Here is a 26,453-nt window from a genome sequence, read left to right on the forward strand (position 1 = left end):
AAAGTGACTAGGCCCTAAAGATACTGGGGGTATGGGCTAAAACAAGAGATAAATATTAAAAATATTAAAAATAATAATATCATCAAGTCATTGATCCTACTGCTTTATATCATAGTGACTAAGATATGACAAAACTACGTGACATTCTATAAACAATAGCTAAATTGCTATTATAAATCCCATTGAGCCATTCATGGATAATTAATCATATACATTTTGAGACAATTCTCCTACTGAACTTTGTGCTTCTTCATTACACGCACACATCTTCACCCAAAAGTGAATACCTCTTTAACTTCCCTGCATAGCAACCAGGCCTTGTATGTATTCAATACATATTTGCGGACTGGTTTATTTTAACTTTTATAAAAACATAACTCATGATTTAAATTAAAATTTTTATTCCCTACCACTAAAGTTAAATAAAACAAAACAACATTATGATCAAGGTAAAACTTTCCAAAAAGACACAACAGGTAATTCTGATGGTAAAACTTGAACTCAAGGCAGTGACAAAGATCTTTTAATGAAATCTTGTGGTAATTCAGATGTTTTCCTATTATCTGAGGACATGGCAAGTTTTCACAAAATAGATATATCCTATTTTCTTAGAATTTTCAATTTAGAATTACTGGAATGCTATGTTAACCAAAGAGGATAAAACTTCCTCTGTTCTTGCCTCTTTTCTATAGTTTTGTTGTACTCTCCTTAACATATGAAACTATCCACTAGTTATTTTTAGTATCTTTTAGATTAATTCCTAATTAACTGCTTTAAGAAACTGACACTCTAATGACTACTCTGTAGTTTAAATATAAGGACACTTCTTTAATTACCATAGAACAACTGTAAAATATTTTATTTTTTAAAAAGTAAATCTCAAGTTTTATTTTTTTAATCTATCATTCATTGACTAGGATTAAAATAAGAAATAATTACAGTTCTGAAAAAAAAAACCACTGTTGCTACCAATTAGCAATCTCATTTCTGTATTTCATGTTTTCATTCAAGAAATGCTTTGCTCATAGACACTGGTAAAAATAAGATAATCCCTGTGTTTACTACAGAGATAAGCAATGAACTAATTTTACAACTTGATATAATAAGTGTTCTACAAAGGTATGTAGAAGGTTGAGGAGACGACCCTAAGGAATCAGGGAAAGCTTTCAAGAGCTGCATCTTCCACTTGAGTTCAACACAAGGTAAGGAGCGCACAGCACATAAAAAGACTGACTCAACAAAGACTAACCACACAGGTTTATTTTCCTCTTCCTCCCAAAACCCCAAAGAGATCTCAGATTTTTGGAAAATAAATAACTTGTCAAAGGACGTACGTAACTCACAAGAGAACTTATAAAAGACACTGAGCAAAAGGCAAACCATTTTGCCCACAGTCCAGCAATATTCAACCTCACACACTGAACCTCTACTACACTGGTGGTGAATCTCCAACTAAAAGAACTAGAGAGGAGTTCCTGTTGTGGCTCAGTGATTAACAAACATAACTAGAATCCATAAGGACTTGGGTTTGATCCTTAGAATCGCTCAGTAGGTTAAGGATCTGGAGTTGCCATGAGCTGTGGTGTAGGTCCCAGACATGTCTTGGATCCCACATTGCTGAGGCTGTGGTGTAAGCCAGCAGCTACAGCTCTGATTTGACCCCTAGCCTGGGAACTTCCATATGCTGCAGGTGCAAACCTAAAAAGACAAAAAAATGGAGTTCCCGTCGTGCCTCAGTGGTTAATGAATCCAACTAGGAGCCATGAGGTTGAGGGTTCAATCCCTGGCCTTGCTCAGTGGGTTAAAGATCTGGCGTTGCCGTGAGCTGTGGTGTAGGTTGCAGACGTGGCTCAGATCCCACGTTGCTGTGGTTCTGGCATAGGCAGGTGGCTACAGCTCCGATTCGACCCCTAGCCTGGGAACCTCCATATGCCGCAGAAGCGGTTCTAGAAATGGCAAAAAGACCAAAAAGAAAAATGAATAAATAAATAAAAGAACTAGAGAAACAAACTTAACAAACAGGAGGAAGAAAAAAACTGCTCCAAACTGATGGACTTGCTTCCAGATGAAGGAGTCCTCTGAAGATTCTGTACAAATAATGAATGAAATCCACTCCAAGACATAGCATCAAAAAAATTCAGAGACAAAGATTCCAAAAGCTTCCATAATTATAAAAAACAAATCATAGACAGCAGAATACAATGTAGAAGGGGGAAAAAAGGCAATGAACCTTTCAGTAGCAACACTGAGTGCTGTAAAACAGTCTTCAAAATTCTAAAAATTACCCTGCCACCTAAAATTCTATCCCCAACCAAACTATTAAACAAGTCTGAGAATAAATAAAGACAATTCAACCCATCCTAAGATCTTTTTTCATGTAATGAGGAAGTCAAATCAAAAACAAGACAAGGAATCAGGATTCATGGATAAAGAACAAAGTAAAGCTATCCAATCTCCAAGGATATCAAGTCTTTGACCTTCTTCAAGCTCACATTAACACATTATAAGCACAACTCTGAAAACAGCAGTAGCAGTTAGAGAAATAGTAACCACAGGAAATACTACCAGAGGAAGCAATTAGAAACAAGTATTCTTATATATCAACTATACTTCAATTAAAAAAAAAAAAACAAGTACTCTAAGCAAAGAGGCCACTGAGATTAGAGCGAAACCCCATGACAGGTAAAGTCTTTACATTAAACCAGTATTAAATGACTGCCAAACTGTTACATATTCATCCCTCAAGTTACGTTTACTTGAAAACAAGCAAAAACCCATATTTCTATACAAAAATGCATGTAGACATACACACATTTTCACCCAAGATAAGGTTTAACTGTATTATTTTATAATTAGGTTTCATTTAACAAAACAATAACAAAATCTAACAGTATAGTTTCTATTAAGCTAGCAAATGATTTAGAGATGTTAGCAATAGCACAAAATGACTGTCAATGATTACATCAGTTGTCAATTTCAGAGCCTCTTCACCCCTAAGAGCATTGTTATTTTTCAAAATTTTTTTAACTGAAAAACCATACTCGCTCTATTTGGATGCCTTATGGACAAAATAAAATCTCATTTTTCAATCCCATTATTATATGTATCTCATACACAGTTAATTTTCACTTATAAAATATCAAAGAAATTAGAATAAGCCCCTATATTCCTAATTAGAAGAATGTACTAAAATATTTAATTCATACAAATATTTAATTCTACATGAATTGCCAGCATTAACTTTTTTTTCATTTATATAAGAAGTTCTAATCTAATTTGGAAGTGTCTCTTAAGCATAAGAGCCAGAAGAGCTCTGCAGAATAAGTGCTCATTTCTTAAAGAGTGGTTCTCAATCCCAGAGATCCAATGTTCCCTTCATTCCCTGTACTATCCTGAAATGAAATTCAGGGATAATAAAATCTACCTACACATGGTTTTTTTAATACCAATATTAATTCCCTAACTATAATGTTAATAAAAAATAAAACTAATTTATAACAAAATACTTATTTCATTATGTTAATGCTTAGGCATAAATACTTAAGAAGAGTGAATACAATAGTCATACATTTGCATCTATGTGTAATAAATAAGTTTGGGTGAAAGGAGAAAAAGATCACAAGTCATTTTCTATAAGAATACCAAAAAAATGAAAGAGGAGAGGCATAGGAGAATTCTAGAATAAAAACTATTACTGAGATAAGTAGTTACAGACAAAAATTAAATTGAATGTGAAGATAAAGATAGGAATAAGCTTAAATGAAATAAAGACTAAAATGTCAAGACAAATTACATACTGTTGAAATGGAGAATATTATAGAATGTGGTTATTAGAAATAAAACCCAGGTCAGTTGTACTAAGTGTACTGTCAAAATAATTATCTATGCTAAGGTTGTTACAGGGTGGTTATCCCAGAAAACCTACCACATGGTCAAAGCATTAAGTCTCCAGTAGCTAAAAATACTACAAAAAGACTATATCCTCCCAAAATATAAAAGAGCCAATGTGGTGGGTAAAGAAATATAAAAAGTTACAGAGAAGGTGTCTAATAGATTACTGAAAATGCTACCAGAGTAATAGTGAAAACTAACATAAAAAGAAATAATTTTTAAAAATGAACATTATATTTACTATCGTTCTAAAAATGAAACTAATATTTAGGATGGCAATCATAAAATATCTTTAAACAATCCTTATTAACTAATAAAATTCAATTTAATTTAGATCCATCAACTTAAAATTTAGTTTGTTGTTGAAAGAGTCTTAAACAGCCTCTGTTACAGATCTGCAATCAGTATAACAAAGCTTCCAGTAAACTGGAATGAAATGAAATTACTGAAATGAAAAGTTTTCCACTAAATATTTAGTTAGAAATTATAAATCAGGAAGTAGAAAGAACATGAGAAGTACATATAATTTTGAGAGAATTTCTTTATTCTATGTAAGCTTCCCCTCCACACAAACTTTCCCTAAACTATCAGATTCATTTAACACTTTACAAAAAAATTGTCATTATTATTCTATACTGAAGTATTACTGCTTTATCTTTGAGGAGTTTAAATAAGCAAACATTCAAAAGTTATGGGACACTCAGAACAATTTCTTGCAGCCTAAATCTGTCCCATGCATTGTAAGATACCTAACATCCCTGCTCCCCATCCATTAAATGCCAAAACCTTCCCACCATTATCATAACAAGTGACAACACCCCTCCTAATTTCCAAAATTCCCCTTAATGAGCTGTATCACCCTTGTTTATAATTCAGATTCTAAAAGTCTTACAGCATGAAGCATGGTATGGTAGGGAACAGTATAAAAAAAAGTGTTTCAAAACAGAAAGAAACACTATACTAAAAATTCTAACATGATGATTTAATCCTCTTCCAAACATTCTTTCTTCAGCCTGTATTTTTTGACACTGTGTATAGAAGCTTAAAGAGATTTGTTAGCCACTATACAACACATGTACAGTCTCTCTATATAAGTTTTTAATAAAAAGCTTTCCTATATGTGACCTTTTCAATACTCCAACTTTTACTTAGCCATATTGGACCTAATCAGTAGACGGCACACGTATAGGCATACCATGCTTTCATTTCACAATTTAACTTATGTGATTTTATTTTGTTTTTGTGGTTACTGGTATGTTGTTTGGTTTGTAGTATTTCATTAAGCAACATCAATACTAAGGTGATCAATATTAAGACACTGCATTAGTCAGCACAGGACTCAGTAATATTAAAGACAGGACAGAATACATGTCAGTATTACCTAGTGCTCTAAGAAATCCCTGTAGAATGAGAGTCCCCTATTTTCCTCTGCAATCTCTTAAGTTAATAAGGTTCTGTTTAATTAGTGGAGGATTCAAATACACATCCATGCCAAATTTTGCAACCACAAGGGAGGTAGGGAGGTAAGGGCAAGGTATTTCAAACACTTCCACGGGAACACCTTTGGGTAGCTATCTTAAAATGTCAGTGCAGGACCCAAACTACTTCACATGCCAGCCACAGAACAGATGAGGTGTGAAAGAAATTTTGTGTTTAACATGACCTTTGGCTGTACTTTCACTTGTCATAATTATAAAGGAGCTACTCTCAGAGCCAACACACAAGCTATGTTATTACTTTTACAACTATAGTAGTATTTCACAAAGTGCTTCAGAGTGTGACAAACTCAAGACAATATATTAAAGCTCTTACCTTTGTTACAAGGCATAATAGGCCTTTCCGAACAAAGAGACTTCTGATATTACACATAGGTGTGAATAAACTATTGAATAAGAATTTTTCATTTTAAAATACATTCAAATACAAATATGCCACTGTGGTTACCAAGTTCAACTTAAAAAATCATCTATACTCCAAATGGAAAAAAAACTGGACATTTAAAATTTAATTTCTATTTATGACTTTAATACATGTCAAAAGGGAATTAAAAAGCATACAAAAAAATCTGAATGCCTATTTTCCCCACACATAATTTCACCAAGGAAAAACAGTGTTTTCAAAAAGGTTTTCATAAAAACTGCCAACTTATCAATATAAATGATGTGTAACATGATTTTTAAGGGGAAAGAAAGACTTCTGGATCATCTAACAAAATTATACATTCTGAAGGTATAACAAATACAATTAGTTTTCAGTACGTCATATATGCCATTAATTAGGAGATTTACAAAGCAAAACAAGTGTAAAAACATCCTATCATGTATGATACGAAGAAAAACAGATCTACTGTACCAGTTTTACCATACTCATCTTTATGTTCCCAATCGTGATAGCTCTTTACTTTCACCTTGAAAATAGGTTCCAAAAGTTATAAAACAGCAGTCACACTTTATGAAAGTCATAGCCACAAACTGCTTTTGTTGGTTAATAAAAATACATAAACACCACCATAACAGATTTGTTTTATCATAAAGTATTTTAAAAGATATTGCATGTGAATTAAAATTCCTCTTAAACACACATGATATACATTATTAGGAACTACTCAATAGGACTTTGAAATATTACTAGGGTGACCACATGACTCAATTTGCCCAGGATGATATCAGTTTACACCTATTGTCCTGGCATATTATAGTGCACTCCTCCACTCTTAAACTATCCTGAACTGGAAGACAAATTATACAGTCATTCTAGCCATTACAGTATTTCATATTACCTAAGCCATGGGTTTTGAGCATTCTGTGATGTAACATTAATTATTTACTTGAAAAATCTAACTTAAAACCAAGTGATTCACACAGTACCCCAACATTCATACAAATGCAGTTACCTAGGGCACTCATCACCAAAATTGGACCTAACAGGGCCCTGGAAGCAGCCTTGGGCTTAAGAGTCAAAACAAGTGATCTGAGTGAGTGTTAGACCTCCACCAGGAACAATTCAATCTCCCCGAGGCACAAATTCTTGTGTATTTAATTTAGATCCACTACACAGGATAATAAGAAGAACCAAGTCAGAAAATTCATACCACCTACTGTTTCAAAAAGATGACCAAAGGTAACACAAAGTGAGTATACTTAGCAAGTTAAACTTATCAGAGATGTAAATAAATACAGTCTCTAAAAACAAACAAAATCAACTCCGGTAACAACTACATTGTACCAACTACACATACAAAACTGTGACGGGTTAAAACCCTTGGGAATCAGACTAGGAGAGTTCCAATCCCAGCGTTATCATCTACTGCCACCTGAATGGCAATGAGCAAGTTACTTAACATCTCTAAGTCTCTGTTTCCTCACTCTTAGAATGAAAATAACTGTACTTATTCACTGTGAAGAGGAACAAATAATCCACGTAACAGATACAAGCACTGTGCCTGCACGTAGTAAGTACTCAGTAAATGCTAACTGTTATTATGACAATCTCTATCAATGTCTCCATCCAAAGACAAGTCCTATTCAGGTGACAATTTCACACATGTGTACCTTGCAGTTCAGATCACTTGGATGACACAGCTAGGACTCCAAAGAAACATGTTAACAATGTGGGTTGAGTATATTATATAACTAGTATATTAGATCTTATTCAACACTGGAGAAGGTAGCTTTTATTCTGCGAGAGAAGTCCACATGTACATCCTAAAGTACTTTTTAAAACAGAATTCTATATCTAACAATAGCTTGGCTATTCACCTCCAGAGCAGAAGAGTCACAATATATACAATACATACATTTTTAAATCCATGTATATAAACCACATAAAACTGCTTCTTTTAAGGCAAGCATATGAAGATATCAAAGCAATATTCCAATTAAACATTGATATGTTCAATACTTCAAAATAATAAACTTGGGTTTACATATGCATAATCTACAATTCTATAGTGAAACCTGTCTACAGAGGTCATTTTCACTATATTTCAATAGCAACCTGACTTGAAATTTACAATACTGCTTTTCTTTGAAATGCTAAAACTCTAAAGTACATAGTAATTCACTAAGCAAACACATGATAAGGACTATTTGTGCACATGATGCTCTTTTACCCAAACAACTACTTTAACATATTCATAAACCCTTTCAAAGAGAGAGCCCTAATAACTTGTGCTACCTATGAAAGAGTCAGAACTAAGAAGAAACACCTTATTTGATTAAATATGGAAACTCTACATAAGAGAATTATTAAAGTCAGAGAACTATAGCTTGCTTTTATAAAGACCTTTGTCCACTTTTAGCTCATATGAAAATTTCCATAAGAGATATGGTATCAAATAAATCTGTCACTAAGACTGATATAAAAATCCACATAAACATCATGCTGTTTTCCAAATGCACATATGACAAGGATTTAAAAAAAAACAAAGGTTACATCAGGTAAATTTACATCTCAGAGATCCACATTTAAGTTAGACTTCATTTCTCTAAACTTTCCTAAAAATATTCCAGTAGTAACATAGCTTTGCCGCTAAAATAGAATAAGACTCCATTATCTATTCTAAAGCAAGTAAGAAATACAGAGCTGCCCTTTAGAGACACCAAGGATAATGTGGACTGAGGTTTACATGTTCAATCTCAGTTTACACACTACAGGCTACATCATTAATTTGTAAGTATGCATACAACACACATATTCTATCACCAGTAACCCTAAACAGGTAAAATTAGAGCTAAACAAAACATAACTGAAATTTTATCACTATCATAAATTACCTAAAAAAAAAAAAAATCGCTGGGCATAGTAATGAATATACTTTGCCTTAGAGCTAATACTTTAATTTTAAAGAACCACAAAGAAAAAAAAATCAAAACTAGTCAGTAACAATGCAGCGTCTAAAAGCAATAAACTCAAAATTAAGTTATAAATAATTTAAAGCATGTCATGAAGATGTATTAATAATTCATCAGATAAATAATTTACTAAATAATCAAATAAATAAATAATGAAATACATAAATAAATCAGCAAATAAATAATTCTGCAAAATAACCTAAACAATAAGTCACCCAAACAAATCACAAACCTACAAACTACAATGATTTTCTGGATTCTGATAGTTTTAAATAAGCAAATGTACATAAACTAGACCAATCCTTGTTAGAATTAGAAATATTTTTCAATGCTATTGGTAAAATTCTCATCTCAGTATATAAGAACACATTTTCAATTTTTTAAAAACTGCATAGGATTAGTTCTTATAAATTATTAACATGATTATAATATATTCTCCTCTATATTTTACATATAATATCTTTGCCTAACATATTTTCCCCCAAACAACTGGATCCTTAAAATATTCTTAATTTACAGTTCTTTTTCAAGGCAATACTTACAGTACAATAGTGCTATAGTCTTTCTGATAGTTTTCCTATCTTCACCAAGTCTCTGGAAATTTAATTTTCTGCAGGGGTAGAACAATAAAATAACAATAAGAATAACTATTACAGACAGCATTTTATTCACTAGTGAACACTGCTTTATAATTCTAGAAAGTAGCCATGGGAAGTGGACATTATTAGTTATAAATTTGGTCAAGTTTTTACAAGTCTTCAGTGGACATAGTACAAGCTGACAGAGGCCAGCTTCCTCAATTGGAGCTGACACACAAGCTGTTACAGTTGGCAGGATTTCAGATGTGAAGACAAAAACTTTGAAGGACAAATGATCGGCTGACATCTAATGTTATGGACAATTTGAAAAGCTCAAAGTCCTTGAAAGAACATATGAGATTACTTAACTATTACAATTTGAATGTGGTGACAATCTAATTAGAGCACCACAAAGGGTCAAAATACAACTGACCTCATACATCACTCTTCATTTAACATTTACTTAAAGTTTATCCACCCACAGTATAGTATTCTGAAATCCATAAACAGTATAGCCCAAACTGTGATAGCCTTTCCCACAGAAATAAAAATTTTGTAATGAGTTTTTGACACTTTCAGTAAGTCCAAACAATACAGCACAATATTTGAAGAGAGGTAAATTAAAATTAAAGTATTTTTTGTAACTTACCTCAATGAACTCTCAAAACTATTTAGATAATATTTTATTCATTCCACAGTCAAGGAACATGAGGCTCAGTAAGAGTCAGTATACTTCCTGTGGTCACCAAGTGGCAGGAAGAGTCTAACTTTGCCTGTACAACCTCCATGTGAAGGATCACTGAACTACTGACTCCTTAAATTTGAGCCCATCCTTAAAAATACAGCAAATCCTAAAGCATCATAAATTGGTTAGAGCAATGGTTTCCAACTGGGGGTGATCTGCTTCCCAAGAGATATTTGGCAGTGTTTGGAGCCATTTTTGATTGTCACAACTAGGGAGTACTATCAGCATCTAAGTGGGTAGAGATCAGGGATGCTGCTAAACACCTTGCAAGCACAGAACAGTCCTCCAAAACAATGACTGACCTGGCCTAAAATATTAATAGGGCTGAGGGTGGGAAACTCTGGATTAGAGTAAAATGACTTTCAATGCTCCGTGGTCTTCCTATGATAAAATAATACATATTGGTTCAAGAATATAGAGTCTTCTTGTATGTGTAACACTATACGCAGTGGTACACTCTGGATAAAAATGGGTATACACTGGAGAATAGGTATATGGAAACCCTCTGTACTTTCTGCCCACCCAATTTTTCTATAAACCCAAACTTCTCAAAAAATTGTTTATGAATTTTTAAATGTGTAGCCTTCACTCTTTCACTAAAATTATAAATCACTTAGAATCAATACCCAAAAAGTCTATAGCTATAAAAAAATCTTAATTTGTCAAAATTCTTCCAATAGTTCATGAGATCATTAAGTCACATTTATGAGCTAAGTATGTCTAAATGACTAGCCAAAATATCTAATAATATTACAAATTCATAGGGCTTGAAGAGATTATTCTGATACACTGCAATATATAATCAATAGTCAGTGATTTTTTTTTTTTTTGCCTAACAGCTATGTTTTCTGAAATAATGTTTGCAGTAATTATTAAAATCAATTGAGAACAAAATTCAGCAATATCATCAGAGAGCTCCATAATTTAGTATCAGGCATTTTCCTTTCAATACAAATTAATCTCTTTCCAGTCTCAAAGTAGAGTTTGGTTTTCAACATGGATCTGGAGTCTATTATGACACAATGTGTGATCCCTTATATTGGACCTATCACATTATTACACAGGGCATCAAACAATGGTATCTTTATCAGCTAGCATCATATACTTCCCAAGCACCCTCCCCCTTTTTATGGCAGTATTGAAGCCACACATGGAAGTTCCCAGGCTAGGGACTGAATCCAAGCTGCAGCTGCAACCTACACCACAGTTGCACCAACGTGGGATCCTTTAACCCACTGCACCAGGCCAGGGATCAAACCCACACTTCCATAGCTACCCATGCCACTGCAGTCAGATGCTTAACTCTCTGTGCCAAAGCAGGAACTACCAAAATTTTTAAATAATAATAATATAATGAATTATAGACAAAAGTAGGAAAAAAAAGGAGGGAGTGAATCTCTCCCATGTAAATGTCTAGAAGTAGACAATGAAAGGCTGATGTGGCAGCTACAAAAATCAGAGATCTAAGTTCCTTCCATCATTTTGCTCTACCATACACTGTTCTATTACAAGTCACCTTATACCCCAGAAGGCTCTGGGAACTCCAGCTAATACACCCACAGTTGCAAACAGCAGAGAAAAGGAAAGGGACAGAAAGGCCCATCCCACACTCCTCTAACTCATGTATTTCAGCTTACAGCTTATAAACCACAACCTAGTCCACTGGTCATACCTAATCACTTGTGAAGATAGGAAATATAGTCTCCAAATTTGGTAATAATGCCAGCCTATAAAACTGGGGATCTTTTTAACTAAGAACACAGTGATAATGAATTCGCAGGGCAAATTAAAAGAGGAAAACTACAGTGAAGGTAGTAAGTCTTCAAAGAAAATGGAAAATGTACTCAAAATGTTTCAATAGAGAGGTTCATTGCAAATTATATCTATATGTTCATGGTGTATGTGCATATGTATGTGTACATATATACACAAATGAATGAAAATCTAAAGTTGAACAATAAGTAAATGGTTAAATAAATTTAGGGATAATCTCCAAATGCTATGTAGATACTAAATATCATTTCAAAAAATTTTACTGATTTGGAAAAATGTTCATAATATTATATGAAAAAGGACAGGCTATAAAACATTTCATATAAAATAATTCCTATTTTAAATAAATATACATACATGCAAACATACATACATACACAGTATATATTTATAGAGAGAGAGAGGTACATTTTACATTTCTATCTAGAGACAGACTGAGACCATATAAAAATAAAGAGAAGAGGGAGTTCCATCATGTCTCAGTGGTAATGAATCCGACAGTATCCATGAGGACACGGGTTTGATTCCTGGCCTTGCTCAGTGGGTTAAGGATTTGGCATTGCTGTGAGCTGTGGTATAGGTCACAGATACAACTCAGATCCCTCGTTGCTGTGGCTGTGATGTAGGTAGGCGAGCAGCTGCAGCTCTGATTTGACCCCTAGCCTGGGAATTTCCATATGCCACATATGTGGCCCCAAAAAGACAAAAAAAAAAAAAAAAAAAAAAAAAATCAAGAGAACAGAATTAAGCTAAATAGTAATAGTGCTTTAGCTTTGAGAACTAACTTTCATTTTCCCCATTATCTTTCATTATTTTTAATTTTTCTACCCTGAACATGTATTATACTTACTATTTTTCATGAAAATTTTGGCCTAGATGAGGAAAAGCACCTTATAAAGCTCTATTTTGTTGCCTGGAATTCTCTGAAAATAAACAAAAAAGGTGGAGGGAAATCCATAACTGAGCTGTATCTTTCCCTACTGGGGCAAAATATACATGTTTCTCTTGATTTGGTAGTAAGCAGCTAACCTCTCTATGCCCAACTTGTTTTCAACTTACTAACATTCACATATCACATTTGTCAGTTCTACACAAGTCACTCCTAACCAGATGCTACATCCATCATTCCTAACAATTTACCCGACATATTGATTACTTTGCTCATCTCATTTTGTAGAACTAATCACCTGTACTTCATGCTTCTACAAATCCTTCAACTTTCTATATTTCTCAGTCTAATTTTTTAATTTTACTCTACTGCACATTTTTCTGGTTACTTATACAATGGATCTAACAGAAATTACATCTTTGTTATATCTTTATAACTATCTTGCATTGTCTTGAATTTTCCAATTATTAACTGAGAATATACACTATTACATCAGTATTAATTCTATTATTTTGCAAGTCTCATCATTACCATTAGTAAAGTCTCAATTTAGAATGCCTCAAAGTTCTCCACATGTTCCAGAGTGACTAAATTTACTAAACCCCGATTACTACCATATAAAAAATGAAAAAAATTAGAAAAAAATAAGAAATTGATATATTTAAAACTACTAACAAGTGTATGAGGTTGACCAAAACAGCAAGCAAAAATAAAGTAAAATGGTCCCCTACCACCACTAGAATTGGTAAATAAGAAAGACAGACAGATACACACACACACACAGAGAGAGAGAGAGAGAGAGAGAGAGAGAGAAGGTGGGGAGGGAGAGAGAGAAATTCACAACCAAATGAAATAAGGGATAAGTTTACAACTCAGACAATATGTACTACCAAAAATCCTGAAGGTAAAAGCCACATCAGGGATAATCAAAGAAGGCTCTTCAACTGAGACCTAATCCAGATAGAGCTAGAACAGTGGTTCACAACCATGGGAGATATTGCCCTCAAAGGACATTTCGCAACATCTGCAAATACTTTTGTTAGAAACGGGAGGTACTATTTGCATCAAGTGGGTAGAGGCCAGGGAAGCTGCTAACACCCTATAATGCACAAGATGAACCCCTAACGAAAATGATTACTCTGCCCAAATGTCAACAGTGTTAGAAGGAGTAGTTAGAGTCAAAAGAATAAACAGCATTTAAACAAGATAGAATGACATGAATAAAAGAATGGCAGCTATAAGACATGATGTCTTTAATAAACCACAATATCAACATCATTAGCAAAAGAATAGTAGGAAACAAGATTAGAAAATGTAACGGGATATAGATCGTGATGATGGGTCTATACAGGAAGTCTGACAGACCAAAAAGATAAAGAAAACAGTTATTATAATAACAAAAATACAAGAGTGAGAAGCAGGCGTTCCTGTTGTGGCTCAGGGGTAATGAACCTGACTAGTATCCATGAGGACAAGGGTTCAAACCCTTGGCCTCGCCCAGTGGGTTAAGGACCCGGCGTTGCCAAGAGCTGTGGTGTAGGTCACAGACGAGACTCAGATCCCATGTTGCTGTGACTGAATGTAGGCTGACAGCTGTAGCTCAGATTCATCCCCTAGCCTGGGAACTTCCATATGCCACGGGTGTAGCACTAAAAAGCAAAAAAAAAAAAAAAAAGAAAGAGAGAAGAAACAATAGCAACATACTTCATACGACTATATTGTAGATAGATGGGGACACTCATTTCCAGCAGTACAGTAGACCAGATACCTTGATACTATTAGATATAAATTTTTTTAACTTAGCAGGAAAAACTGTGTTAATAGATAGAAATTTTTTAAGTTAGTGGGAAAAACTGTGTTAATGAATTGTTGAAGCAAAAAAGTACAGTATCCACATAAGCTATAAACAAAACGAAAGTAAAATAGCAAACCCCAAAAATCAGCTTTCATCCTAAGAGTATGTGCCCGAAACTTTTGAAACTGAGCTTATATCTTTATGGCTACAACTGAGATAAACTTCTTAGAGTCTGTTAAAACGAAACACCTACATAAACTTTTATTCCAAAGGGCTACCAGCTCATGATCACAGAAAAGGAGCTCTTTATACACAGCAGCCCTAGCCCTCACTTTACCTAACCCCTGGCAACCACTAGTCTGTGTTCTAGCTCTATAATTTTGCCACTTCGAGAAGGTTTTTATCAATTTTCTTGACACCGTAACCACAAAGTAGAACCTTCACAAAGGTTCTCAGAATAAATTCACATTACCTATATGATTGAATAAGTTTCATGTGAAGACATAATTAAAGTGCTCTCAAATTTAGTACCCCCAGTCAGCTGGGGGAAGCATAGCTAAATTCTCAGTGGAAGAAAACAACTTCAATCCAGACTTCAAAGCACCAAAACTTTAAAAAAACCTCTACTCAAAAAAAAAAAAAAAAAAATCACAAAACATATAAGGATACCAAACAATGATAGAAGGCCAACACAAACAAGAGATGGCAGAATTAGACTACAAATATTTCAATTATTGGAGAGGTTATACAATAAGGATGTTTCAAATAATAGAAACAATATATGTGCTTTTATAAATAAAACCTTAAGACATAAAAAACACAGGTAAAAACTTTAATTCAGCAGAAAAGTTAAACAGTAGAATCAATACAGAGAAAAAATTAGTAAATGAAAAGCAAAACTTTAAAAATCTATCTAAAACGCATTCAGAAAGAGAAAGAAAATAAAATATGTTAAGAGAAGCTAAGAGATACAATGAATAGAATAAGAGGGTCTAACAAAATAGTTCTGAAACTATCAGTGATGGAAGAACCATTCTTTAAATGGCTGATCTACTGCAGAAAAAAATTCTAAAGTAATACTAACAGTGAATTTCATTTTTTAATGATTTGCTGTAATTTTTTTCTTTTTTTTATTCTTCAAGTCTTATCGCAGTATTAGTTGATTTACAATGTTGTGATAATTTCTGCTGTATAAAAGTGAATTTCTTTTTAAAAAATCATGTGCTTAGATATATATTATCAAGTTGCTATTAAAAGCTTCTAAATGTTTACTGTGAATTTGTCTTGACTCATAACATACCAATACAATCAGCTTGTAGACCAGCACTGTTCTAAGGACCACGCTTTGAGTAACAACAATCCAAATTGCAAATAGATTTTAGGAATTTAGAAATTAGGAAAGAATGTAACAAAGAAGAGAACAGAGATAACATTCAAATAGATGATGGTTGAAAATTCCATACTAATTGAAGATGCAGATGGACAATCCAAGATCCAAGAATAAACAGATAGTAAAGCAGTTAATGAACCCAACTAAGATCCACGAGGATGAAGGTTCAAATCCTGGCTTCACTCAATGGGTAGGAGCCAGCATTGCTGTGAGCTGTGGTGTAGGTCGTAGATACAGATGCGGCTTGGATCCCGTGTTGCTGTTGCTGTGGTTGTAGGTGGCAGTTACAGCTCCAATTTGACGCCTAGCCTGAGAACCTCCATATACCTCGGGTGTGGCCCTAAATAGCAAAAAAAAAAAAAAAAAAAAAATAGATAGTAAAGATATAGGCAAACACATGGGTAACTCATCAGTGTAGAGGCCACATCCAGGACACAATTCCAGACCAGCATTTTCTATCATTAAAACAAAAACAAAAACAAACCTAAGAACTCAAGCTGGATTTACTCTAAATAAACAAAATAGAAACAAGTCGACTTAGTAAATAAACTTATTATTAGAGACCAAATTTCAAGAACTAGTGATTTCAGGGAGTTAGTGTGGTGGCTCAGTGGTTAATGAACCCGACTAGGAACAATGAGGTTGTGGGTTCGATCCCTGGCCTCACTCAGTGGGTTGAGGATCCGGCGTTGCCATGAGCTGTGGTGTAGGTCGCAGCCATGGCTTGGATCTGGCGTGGTTGTGGCTGTTATGGGCAGCTCTAGCTCTGATTAGACCCCCTAGCTTGGGAATGTCCATACGCCGTGAGTGCGGCCCTAAAAAAAAAAAAAAAAGAAAGAAAAAAAAGTAGTGATTTCAGTAGAAACACTCTGTCCAACCTCTTGTTAGTTATTTTTAATGTGTAACTTTATGTAAGGGAAAAAATCACAACCTTATATATTAGCAGAAGCTGAATATATTTTCAATTACACTGACACGAACAGCACTCTAATTCTGCTACCTGTCCCTTTCAACAGGAGGCAAGCTACATAACACTTCAGCACACCTTACCTATTAAATCTAATCACAACAGATTCTTTACTTTCTAAATGCAGTTCATTTAAAAGACCCTGCTCTTGGGTTCTCATTGTGGCTCAGCAGTAATGAATCTGACTAGTATCCATGAGGACCTGGGTTCAATCCCTGGCCTCACTTAGTGGGTTAAGGAACCAGCATTGCCACAAGCTGTATTTAGCTCACAGACACGGCTAGGATTCTTCATTGCTGTGGTTGTGGCACAGGCCAGCAGCTGCAGCTCGGATTCAACCCCTAGTCTGGGAACTTCCAGACGCCATGGGTGTGGCCAAAAAAAACAAAAAAACAAAAAAAAAAAACAATTGAAAAATGGGCAAAAGACCTAAATAGACATTTCTCCAAAGAAAAACACACGTGAAAAAATGCTCAACATCACTAATTATTAGAGAAATGCAAATCAAAACTACTATGAGGTACCACCTCACACCAGTCAGAATTGCCATCATTAACAAGTCAACAAATAACCAGTGCTAGAGAGGGTGTGGAGAAAAGGGAAACCTCCTACACTGTTGGAGGGAATGTCATTTGGTACAACCACTATGGAAAACAGTATGGCGGTACCTCAGAAAACTAAATAATAGGACTATCATATGACCCAGAGATCCCACTCTTGGGCATATATCCAGACAAAACTTTCCTTGAAAAAGATACATGCATCAGTATGTTCACTGCAGAACTATACACAATAGCCAAGACATGGAAACAACCTAAATGTCCATTAACAGATGAATGGATTAAGAAGATGTGGCATAAATACACAATGTTACACTACTCAGCCACAAAAAAGAACAAAATAATGCCATTCACAGCAACATGGATTCAACTAGAGACTCTCATACTAAGTGAGGTTAAGTCAGAAAAAGAAAAACAAATACCATATGATATCACTTATATCTGGAATCTAATATATGGCGCAAGTGAACCTTTCCACAGAAAAGAAATTCATGGACTTGAAGAACAGACTTGTGGTTGCCAAGGGAGAGGGGTAGGGAGTGGAATGGACTGGGAGTCTGGGGTTAACAGATGCAAACTATTGCATTTCAACTGGATAAACAATGAGATCCTGCTGTATAACACAGGGAACAATATCTAGTCACTTGTGATGGAGCATGATGGAGGATAAGGTGAGAAAAAGAATGTATGTGATGTGTGTGTGTGTGTGTGTGACTGGGTCACTTTACTATATAGTAGAAGATTGACGGAACACTGTAAACCAACTATAATGGAAAAAATAAAAATCACTAAAAAAAAACAAGAAAAACTATGTATATTGAATGTAACAATATAAAGAAAAAAAAAAGATATCCAAAATCTAATCAACAGCCACTTCTTAGAATCTTTTCCCATCACATGAATTTGAAAGGACAATCATTAGCCATACATAGCAAATAAACTAAATGAAATGATGTATTAACCTATTTGATTCCATGCCACCAAATTCAATTTAGCAAGATATTTAATTGCTTATTGGATCTGAGTAAGATTCATATGGTGCTACCTCTCTGGCTATGAGGAAAGAATTTCAATAGAACAAAACTGGGCTGAGGGATTAAAACTTTTCATCAGGTAAAGATAGAGCCTGAGCAAGGCAAAAATTGTCATCCACACTTAACTACAAAGAATCAAAAGTTCAAACCATTTTGAAAAGCACATGGGCAAGGTCCTTAACTAAGACACTTCTTCCCCAAACTATTCCACAGTTATACTAAGTCAATGTTAATGACTGAGCAGATAAGAGACAAAATATTTTAACTTGGTAATTCAGAATAAAAATGGATTTAAGCTGGAAATTTACAGTGAAGTTTATTGTTTAAAATGTATTATTTCAGCCAGACACAAACATCAGGCTATGGGACTATTTTGCTGTATAATTTAAAATGCTGACAGCTCACACCAATCCACTCCAATATAAAGAAGAAACATGAAACATCTCATGGTGCCTTTTAAGTTTTATTTAAAGTTATACATAATCACATTTGCTTGTGGAGAGAAAAAGGTAGGTTTTAAAAATGATTATCTACATACATACACATATCCATGTACAGAAAATGTTAAGCTTTCACTAGTACTTCTTGATATCTACTTAAAACATGAAAGTGGTAAGCAAAATTTTAAGATAACACCAAAAATAAATACACTTTCTTTAAAAGTATTTTTAAGTAAAGGCAAACTGCAAATATTTTTTATTTCATCCATAAAAATAAGCCACACAGAGTTCCTGATGTGGCACAAGGGGACTGGTGGCATCTTGGGAGTACGGAGACGCAGGTTTGATCCCCAGCCCAGTACAGTCTGCGGCTTAAGTCTCAACTGCGGCTTAGATCTGATCCCTGGCTGGGGAGCTCCATATGATACCAGGCACCCAAAAATGGAAGAAAAAAAAGTCACAAAGCCAAAACTCATTTGCAAATGGCTAAAACTGGGAAAAATACAGGCTACCAATTTACTTCTGTATCTGTCAAAAAAGTACTTGAGCTTAAGACAAGGAAACTCGAATGACTGAAACCACTGATATCCAAAGTCAGAGAATCACAAACTTTCCCACCAAACACCCCAAATAAATACCCTAATAGACAATGAACTAATATATATGGGGGTCTCGGAAAGGAACCCAAAATTGCTAATAATTAACCATTGATTTTCTTTGGCATTGAGTATTAATTGTGTTAATTCTTTCCTATTACATAATATCCCAATAAAATGAAACTTGAGAGGAATGCATCATGTTTATACTATTTCTCCACATAAATATTATTTCTCCACATAAATACTATTTCTCCACATAAATATTTCTCTGTTAAAAAGGGGACAAAGGATCTTACCCTTCTGCTCAAATCAGAACCTCATAATTTTGTTGAAGGAACACATTTTTACACCTGAAAGAAAGCTAATTCTATTAACTTTCTAGGTTTAACCAGCTATTCTTTTCCATAAACACGGAATCCACCAAAAAATCACCTCTGCCTTTACACACAAACACACACACCACTAGTAAGTGTTCTTTTAAACCTCTGAACTACATGAATCTAAAAAGCTTCTGCACAGCAAAGGAAACTATCAAAAAATGAAAAGGGAACATACTAAATGGGAGTAGAATTTCCAAATCATAGTTCTGATAAATTTATTTTTTTTTTTTTTTTTTGTCATTTTGCCATTTCTTGGGCCGCTCCCGCGGCATGTGGAGGTTCCCAGGCTAGGGGTTGAATCAGAGCTGTAGCTGCCAGCCTACGCCAGAGCCACAGCAGCACCAGATCCGAGCTGCATCTGCAACCTACACCACAGCTCACGGCAACGCAGGATCGTTAACCCACTGAGCAAGGGCAGGGACCGAACCCGCAACCTCATGGTTCCTAGTCAGATTCGTTAACCACTGCGCCACCACGGGAACTCCTGATAAATTTATTTCTAATTAAATATATAAAGAACTCAAACCACAACGATCAAAACAAACTGACTTAAAAATGAGCAGAGCTTCTAAAAGGATATCTTTCTAAAAAAGACATACAGATGGCCAATAGATAGATACATGAAAAGTTGCTCAATATAACTGATTATTAGGGAAATGTTCATCAAAAGCACAATAAATTACCACTGCACACTTGCTACAATGGCTATTATCAAAAGATAAGAAAATGGAGTTCCCATTGTGGCTTAGCAGGTTAAGAACCTGACACAGTGTCTATGAGGATGTGGGTTCAATCCTTGGCCTCACTCAGTGGGGTTAAGGATCCAGCATGGCCACAAAGAGCATCACAGGTTGCAGATGAAGCTTGGGTCTAGGGTTGCTATGGCACAGGCCAGCAGCTGTAGCTCTGATTCCACCCCTTACCTGAGGACTTCCATATGCCCCAGGTGCAGCCCTAAAAAGACAAAAAAAGGAGATAAAAAATAAATGTTGGAGAGGATATGGAGAAGGAGAAACCTTCACATAATGTTGGTAGGACTATACATTGTTGGAGCAACTATGGAAAACAATATGGAGGTTCCTTAAAAAATTACCATATATACTACGATATAACCCAGTTATTCTACTTCTGGGTATTTATCTGAAGAACAAGAAAAACACTCATTCAAAAGGATATATGCACCCCTATGTTCACTACAGCATTATTTACAACACCCAGGATAAGAAAACAACCTAAATGTCCATCAACAGGTGAATGGATAAAGGTGTCAGAGTTACTCAGCAGCTAGAGTCTGTGCGGAGACACAGGTTTGATCCCTGGCCCTGTGCAGTGGGTTAAAGGATCCTGCATTGCCATAGCTGCAGCACAGGCAATAGCTGTGGTTTGGGTTCAATCCTTGGCCCAGGAACTTCAAGACACTATAGGTGAGGCCATAAAAGTTTTTTTTAATTAAAAAATAATAAAAACAAATATGTGATACACACAGGAATACTCCTCAGCCATAAAAAAAGAAAGGAATCCTGCCATTTGAGACAACATGAATAGATCTTAAGGGAACTGTGCTAATGGAAATAAGTCATAGGGGAAAAGACAAATACTGTATGATTTCACTCATATGTAAATCTTTAAAAAAAGCAAACAAAATAAAACAAAAACAAACTCAAACTCAGATAAAGAGAAAAAATTAGCAGTTTACAGGAAGGGAAGGAGGCTGGAGTAAGCACAGTAGGTGAAGGGGTCAACTGAATGGGGATAAAAGATAACTAGACTTTTGGTATTGGTATATATTATACAACTAGACTTACTGGTAATCACTTGACATGCACACAGATGTCAAACTATAATGCTGTACATCTGAAATTTACATAATAAAAAACTTTTAAACCAACACTTATTCCTTAAATTTGCATCCTTAAAATTTATTACATGTTATATGATAGAAAAATAATGTAGCCATGTGACAGACAACTCTTTTTCAGCAATTAAGGATTAACTCCAGTAATAAATTGCAAATATTAGCAAGAAAATCAAATGGAGATAGTTCATGCCTTATTTTCACCTAATTATAAAAAAATCTAAAAAGGTTATATGACTTAGTTCAAATTCTATACAGTTAACAGTCATAAGTCCTAACTTCATAATTATACATCTGAGTTTAAATTATCTTAAATTAAATATTCTGAATTTAAATTATCTTTATGAATTTTTAATTAAGCTAGTCTTATAATTTGTATAAAATCCTTTGACAAAAAAATTAGATCTAATCTAAAATTTTAAGAACTTTATTTTTTCAAATAAAGTCATTAATTTTCAGTCACCTTTACATTATATTGACATTTACACTTAAAGAGGTAGAGATTATTTTGCATAAGTCCTCTCTAATGAAGATAAATAAAATCATTAACTAAAGGTTATTTTAAGTTTTTAAATTTAAATCACTGAGTTTTCTACAGTTTAGGATAATTTTTGGTAAATGCTTTTTGTCTAAAAATTATAAATTTTATATAATTATAAATGCAATTTTAATCAGTTATTTGACATAATTAAAAGATATCATGAATAGCTATTATAACTTTTAATTACACTGTATTTCAGATACTTTTTTATATCACTTTACAAAAAAAAAAAAGTTACAGGCCAGGCACTATCTCCACTTCACTTTACTGACAATATATTTTATCACATATGAAAACTAATCCTTCTATTCTGAAAAAGAATATACTGTCTATGACATTATATCCATTTTCTCTCTTCAATAACATTTATAAAAGTTTTTACAGTTAACTATAACTTATCCAGAAAATACTAAGATTTTCAAGTACCTTCTGTAGGTAAAGTTCCTGGAATCACTTGGATACCTAAGTTTAATCTCCTAGATAGTTACTACTATAATAAACTACTTTTACAACAATTTTAAAAATGTAAATGCAACAAAATGTCTAAACAGGAGAAACAGTTCATGTTGCTGCTCAAGGTCCAACCCAGTCATTTCTATATATTCTAACACACAAAAATCAGGTAAAATAAACAGCTGTTGGAGTTCTTTATGATGACTTCCACTTTTGTAATTAAGCACAAATTTAGTAGTTCAATGTCAGTCATATCTATCTTCTCGACAACCTTACACATAAACTAAATAAATAATGAATACATAAAAATAGTTGCATTTCTCTTCATTAAAAGCCAAATTTACTTCCTGGACAGGAAGACTTGAAAAAAGAAAGTACATGCTGTACTAAGTGCTATGAAGTCTGAATGAAGATAAAGTTGTAAATGGAATTCATGAATGAGTCTTTGAGAAATATTAGAATGATATAAAAATAATAATACTACAAATACCCAAGTTCCCACCAGCTATACTTTATAACAACAGCATTCACATTATGCATTCAAATTCACACAAATACATAACCACAGTTGCTTCATTTTAGGTATATTTACATTAAAAAAACAACTAGAGATGACGTCCTCTGTTCACCATCCCTGGTGCCATGACCCTTTTCCAACTTTAACAACAGTATCAGACCGAAAGTACTTGTTTTTTCATTCAACATAATTTTTGAGATCTACTATTATACAGATATATTTCATTCCTTTTAAGTTTTATAAAGTACTGAGTCACATACACCTACCACATTTTATTTATCCATTCCTCCACTGAGGGATATTTAGGTTGTTTCTAATTCTGAACAATTTTTCATGAATATCCTTGCACAAGTCTCTATGTTCACATATTACACGTAAATGTTATTCTCTAAAGTAAGGTTTTTCAACTTCAGCACTACTGACATTTTGGACTAGATAATTCTTTTTTCTTTTTTTTTTTTTTTTTTTTTTTTTTTTTTTGTCTTTTTGTTGTTGTTATTGCTATTTCTTGGGCCGCTCAAGCGGCATATGGAGGTTCCCAGGCTAGGGGTCTAATCGGAGCTGTAGCCACCAGCCTACGCCAGAGCCACAGCAACGTGGGATCCGAGCCGCGTCTGCAACCTACACCACAGCTCACGGCAACGCCGGATCGTTAACCCACTGAGCAAGGGCAGGGACCGAACCCGCAATCTCATGGTTCCTAGTCGGATTCGTTAACCACTGCGCCACGACGGGAACTCCTGGACTAATAATTCTTTATTGTGAGTCTGTCCTGCGAATTATAGGATGTTTAGAGCATCCCTAATCTCCATCCACTAGATGCCAATAATATTCCTCAGATATGACAATCAAAACCTTTTCCAGGCATTGCCAAATGTCCTTGGGAAGTAAAATTGCCCTGGTTGAGAACCTCTGCTCTAAGGTCTATATGAAAGTAAATTTCTGAGTCAAATGTACATTTTCATTTTACTGGCTACTGCTCAATGCTCTCCAATAGCTGCATCAATTTGTACTCCCCATCAGCATGTAATACCTCTGGTTTCCAAATATCCTTTGTTAAAACTTAATAATGTACAGCAATTTAAATTTTTCCAGTAAAATAAATTAATTTTCCAAAAGGAGACTGCCATTTTATCTATTAACTTCAAGAATAAGTGGTACATATGGGCCACTTCTAAGAAATCATAATATAAAAACCCAAAGCTAAAATGGGAGAGGTGACCTACATTATATTCCCTTCTCTTTATTTTACTTTGCCATTTTCTGCTAGGTGATTTTTTTTGACACCGATGAATATTATTAGTATACTGATTTTATTCTGACTTTATAAAACTTATTTTTCCTAGAAGCTTAAAAATTATGATCCTGGGTCCACATTTCTTCAAACTTTCAAGATTCAAAGAGTTTTAAATAACTCACTTGAAATATTTCAACTGATGTCATCACTACTGCACTTCTAAATTGGTGTCTCTAAATATAAAAGTAAGCTAGAGATATACAACTGGGCAGTCATGATGGAAATATCCATTACCAAACTCCCTTCTGTAAAAAGAATCTATTGAGCAAATTGACTCTTAAACTGGAATCACAATGAATCAATATGGTGGACTCTAACTTCTAACCTCCCCATCCCATATCAAATCCATAGAATTTAGACCAGAATTTGTAGTTCTGATTTCCAGCCCCCTGCAAAGATCAACTCTACTTCCTGCTCATCAGTTCTATGAATAACGTTTGTTGCCTTTTTTTTTTAAATTGAGGTATAACCAACACACATTGTATCAGTTTTGCATGTACAACATAATGATTCAGTATTTGTATATATTGTGAAATGATCATCACAATAAGTCTAGTTAATATCATCATGTGATATAGTCACAAATTGTTTTTCTCATGAAAACTTTTAAAATTTTACTCTTAGCAACTTTCAAATTGCAGTACATTATTAATAACTATAGCTGTCATGCTGTATATCCCTATGATTTATTTACTTTATAACTAGATGTTTATACATTTTGACTCCCTTAACCTATTTTGCCCAAGCCCAACCTGTGGCAAAACACCAATATGTTCTCTGTATCTATGAAATTGTTTTAAGATTCCACATATAAGTAAGATCAGTCAGTATTTGTCTTTTTCTGACTTACTTGAGGTGATATCTCACTGTGATTTTGATATGCATTTTCCCTGATGATGAATGATATTGAGCATCTTTTCATGTACCTGTTGGCCATCCTTATGGCCATCTCTAAAAAAAATGTATATTCAAGGTTTTTTTCATTTTTTAAAGTCTTACTGAGGTATAGTTGATTTACAATGCTGTGACAATTTCTGCTGCTCAAAAAAAAAAATGATTCAGTTATACATATACACACATTTATTCTTTTTTAGATTCTTTTCCCACACAGATTATCACAGAATATTGGGTAGAGTTCCCAACTGGATTGTTTTTTAGGTATTAAGTTATATACTCAAACAGCTTATATAATTTGGATATCATATACAGATGTATACATATATATACTTACATACATATATATGTAGACACACACACGCACAACTTTATGTATTTTGGATATTAACTCCTGATCAAATATATAACTTGCAAATATTTTTTCCAATTCAGTAGGTTACCTTTTCATTATTTGATGGTTTCCTTCAATATGCAGAAGCTTTTTCATCTGAAGGAGCCCCACTTGTTATTTTAGCTTTTGTTGCCTTTGCTTTTGGTGGAAATCCAAAAACCACTGCCAAGACTAATGTCAAGGAGCTTACCACCTCCTATGTTTTTTTCGTAGGAGTTTATGGTTTCAGGTCTTACATTCAAGTCTTTAATCCATCCTTTCTTTACTTTTTAATAAAAACTCTCCCTTGAGCTAAGCAATCTTGAATAGCTTTCTATTACTGGCATCCAGAGAACCTTGTCTAAGACAGTGGCACACTAAAATGATAATGATTCTACTGATAATGATTCCAAGCATAAACAGACTAGAAAACTAGAAGATTAAGAATACCAGAAAGACAGAAAACAAACTAATCTTAATTGGAGTTTAAAAGAAAGAGAGAGGCAGAGAAGAAGAATCTAGTATAATTGCTGTAAAATATAAGAGTTTCTCTCTGAGAGTGGTCTAAACACAATTATTTGTTATTTGAGGCTAGAGGGAATCTGAAAGCTAACAGCATGGCACCCCAC

General features: G+C 34.1%; 1 protein-coding gene across 4 annotated transcripts in view; it reads right to left on the minus strand.

The window, feature by feature from the left end:
• TBC1D5 (TBC1 domain family member 5) overlaps nt 1-26,453 on the minus strand; it is a 546,905-nt gene that overhangs the window by 479,837 nt on the left and 40,615 nt on the right. For all 4 annotated transcript variants that reach the window (XM_021069681.1, XM_021069680.1, XM_021069682.1 and 1 more), the window contains exon 2: nt 9,287-9,354. The gene's annotated coding sequence lies outside the window, so the exon portion shown is untranslated. The remainder of the gene's footprint in view (nt 1-9,286; nt 9,355-26,453) is intronic.

This window comes from Sus scrofa, chromosome 13 (genome assembly GCF_000003025.6).
Source record: "Sus scrofa isolate TJ Tabasco breed Duroc chromosome 13, Sscrofa11.1, whole genome shotgun sequence".
NCBI lineage: Eukaryota > Metazoa > Chordata > Mammalia > Artiodactyla > Suidae > Sus > Sus scrofa.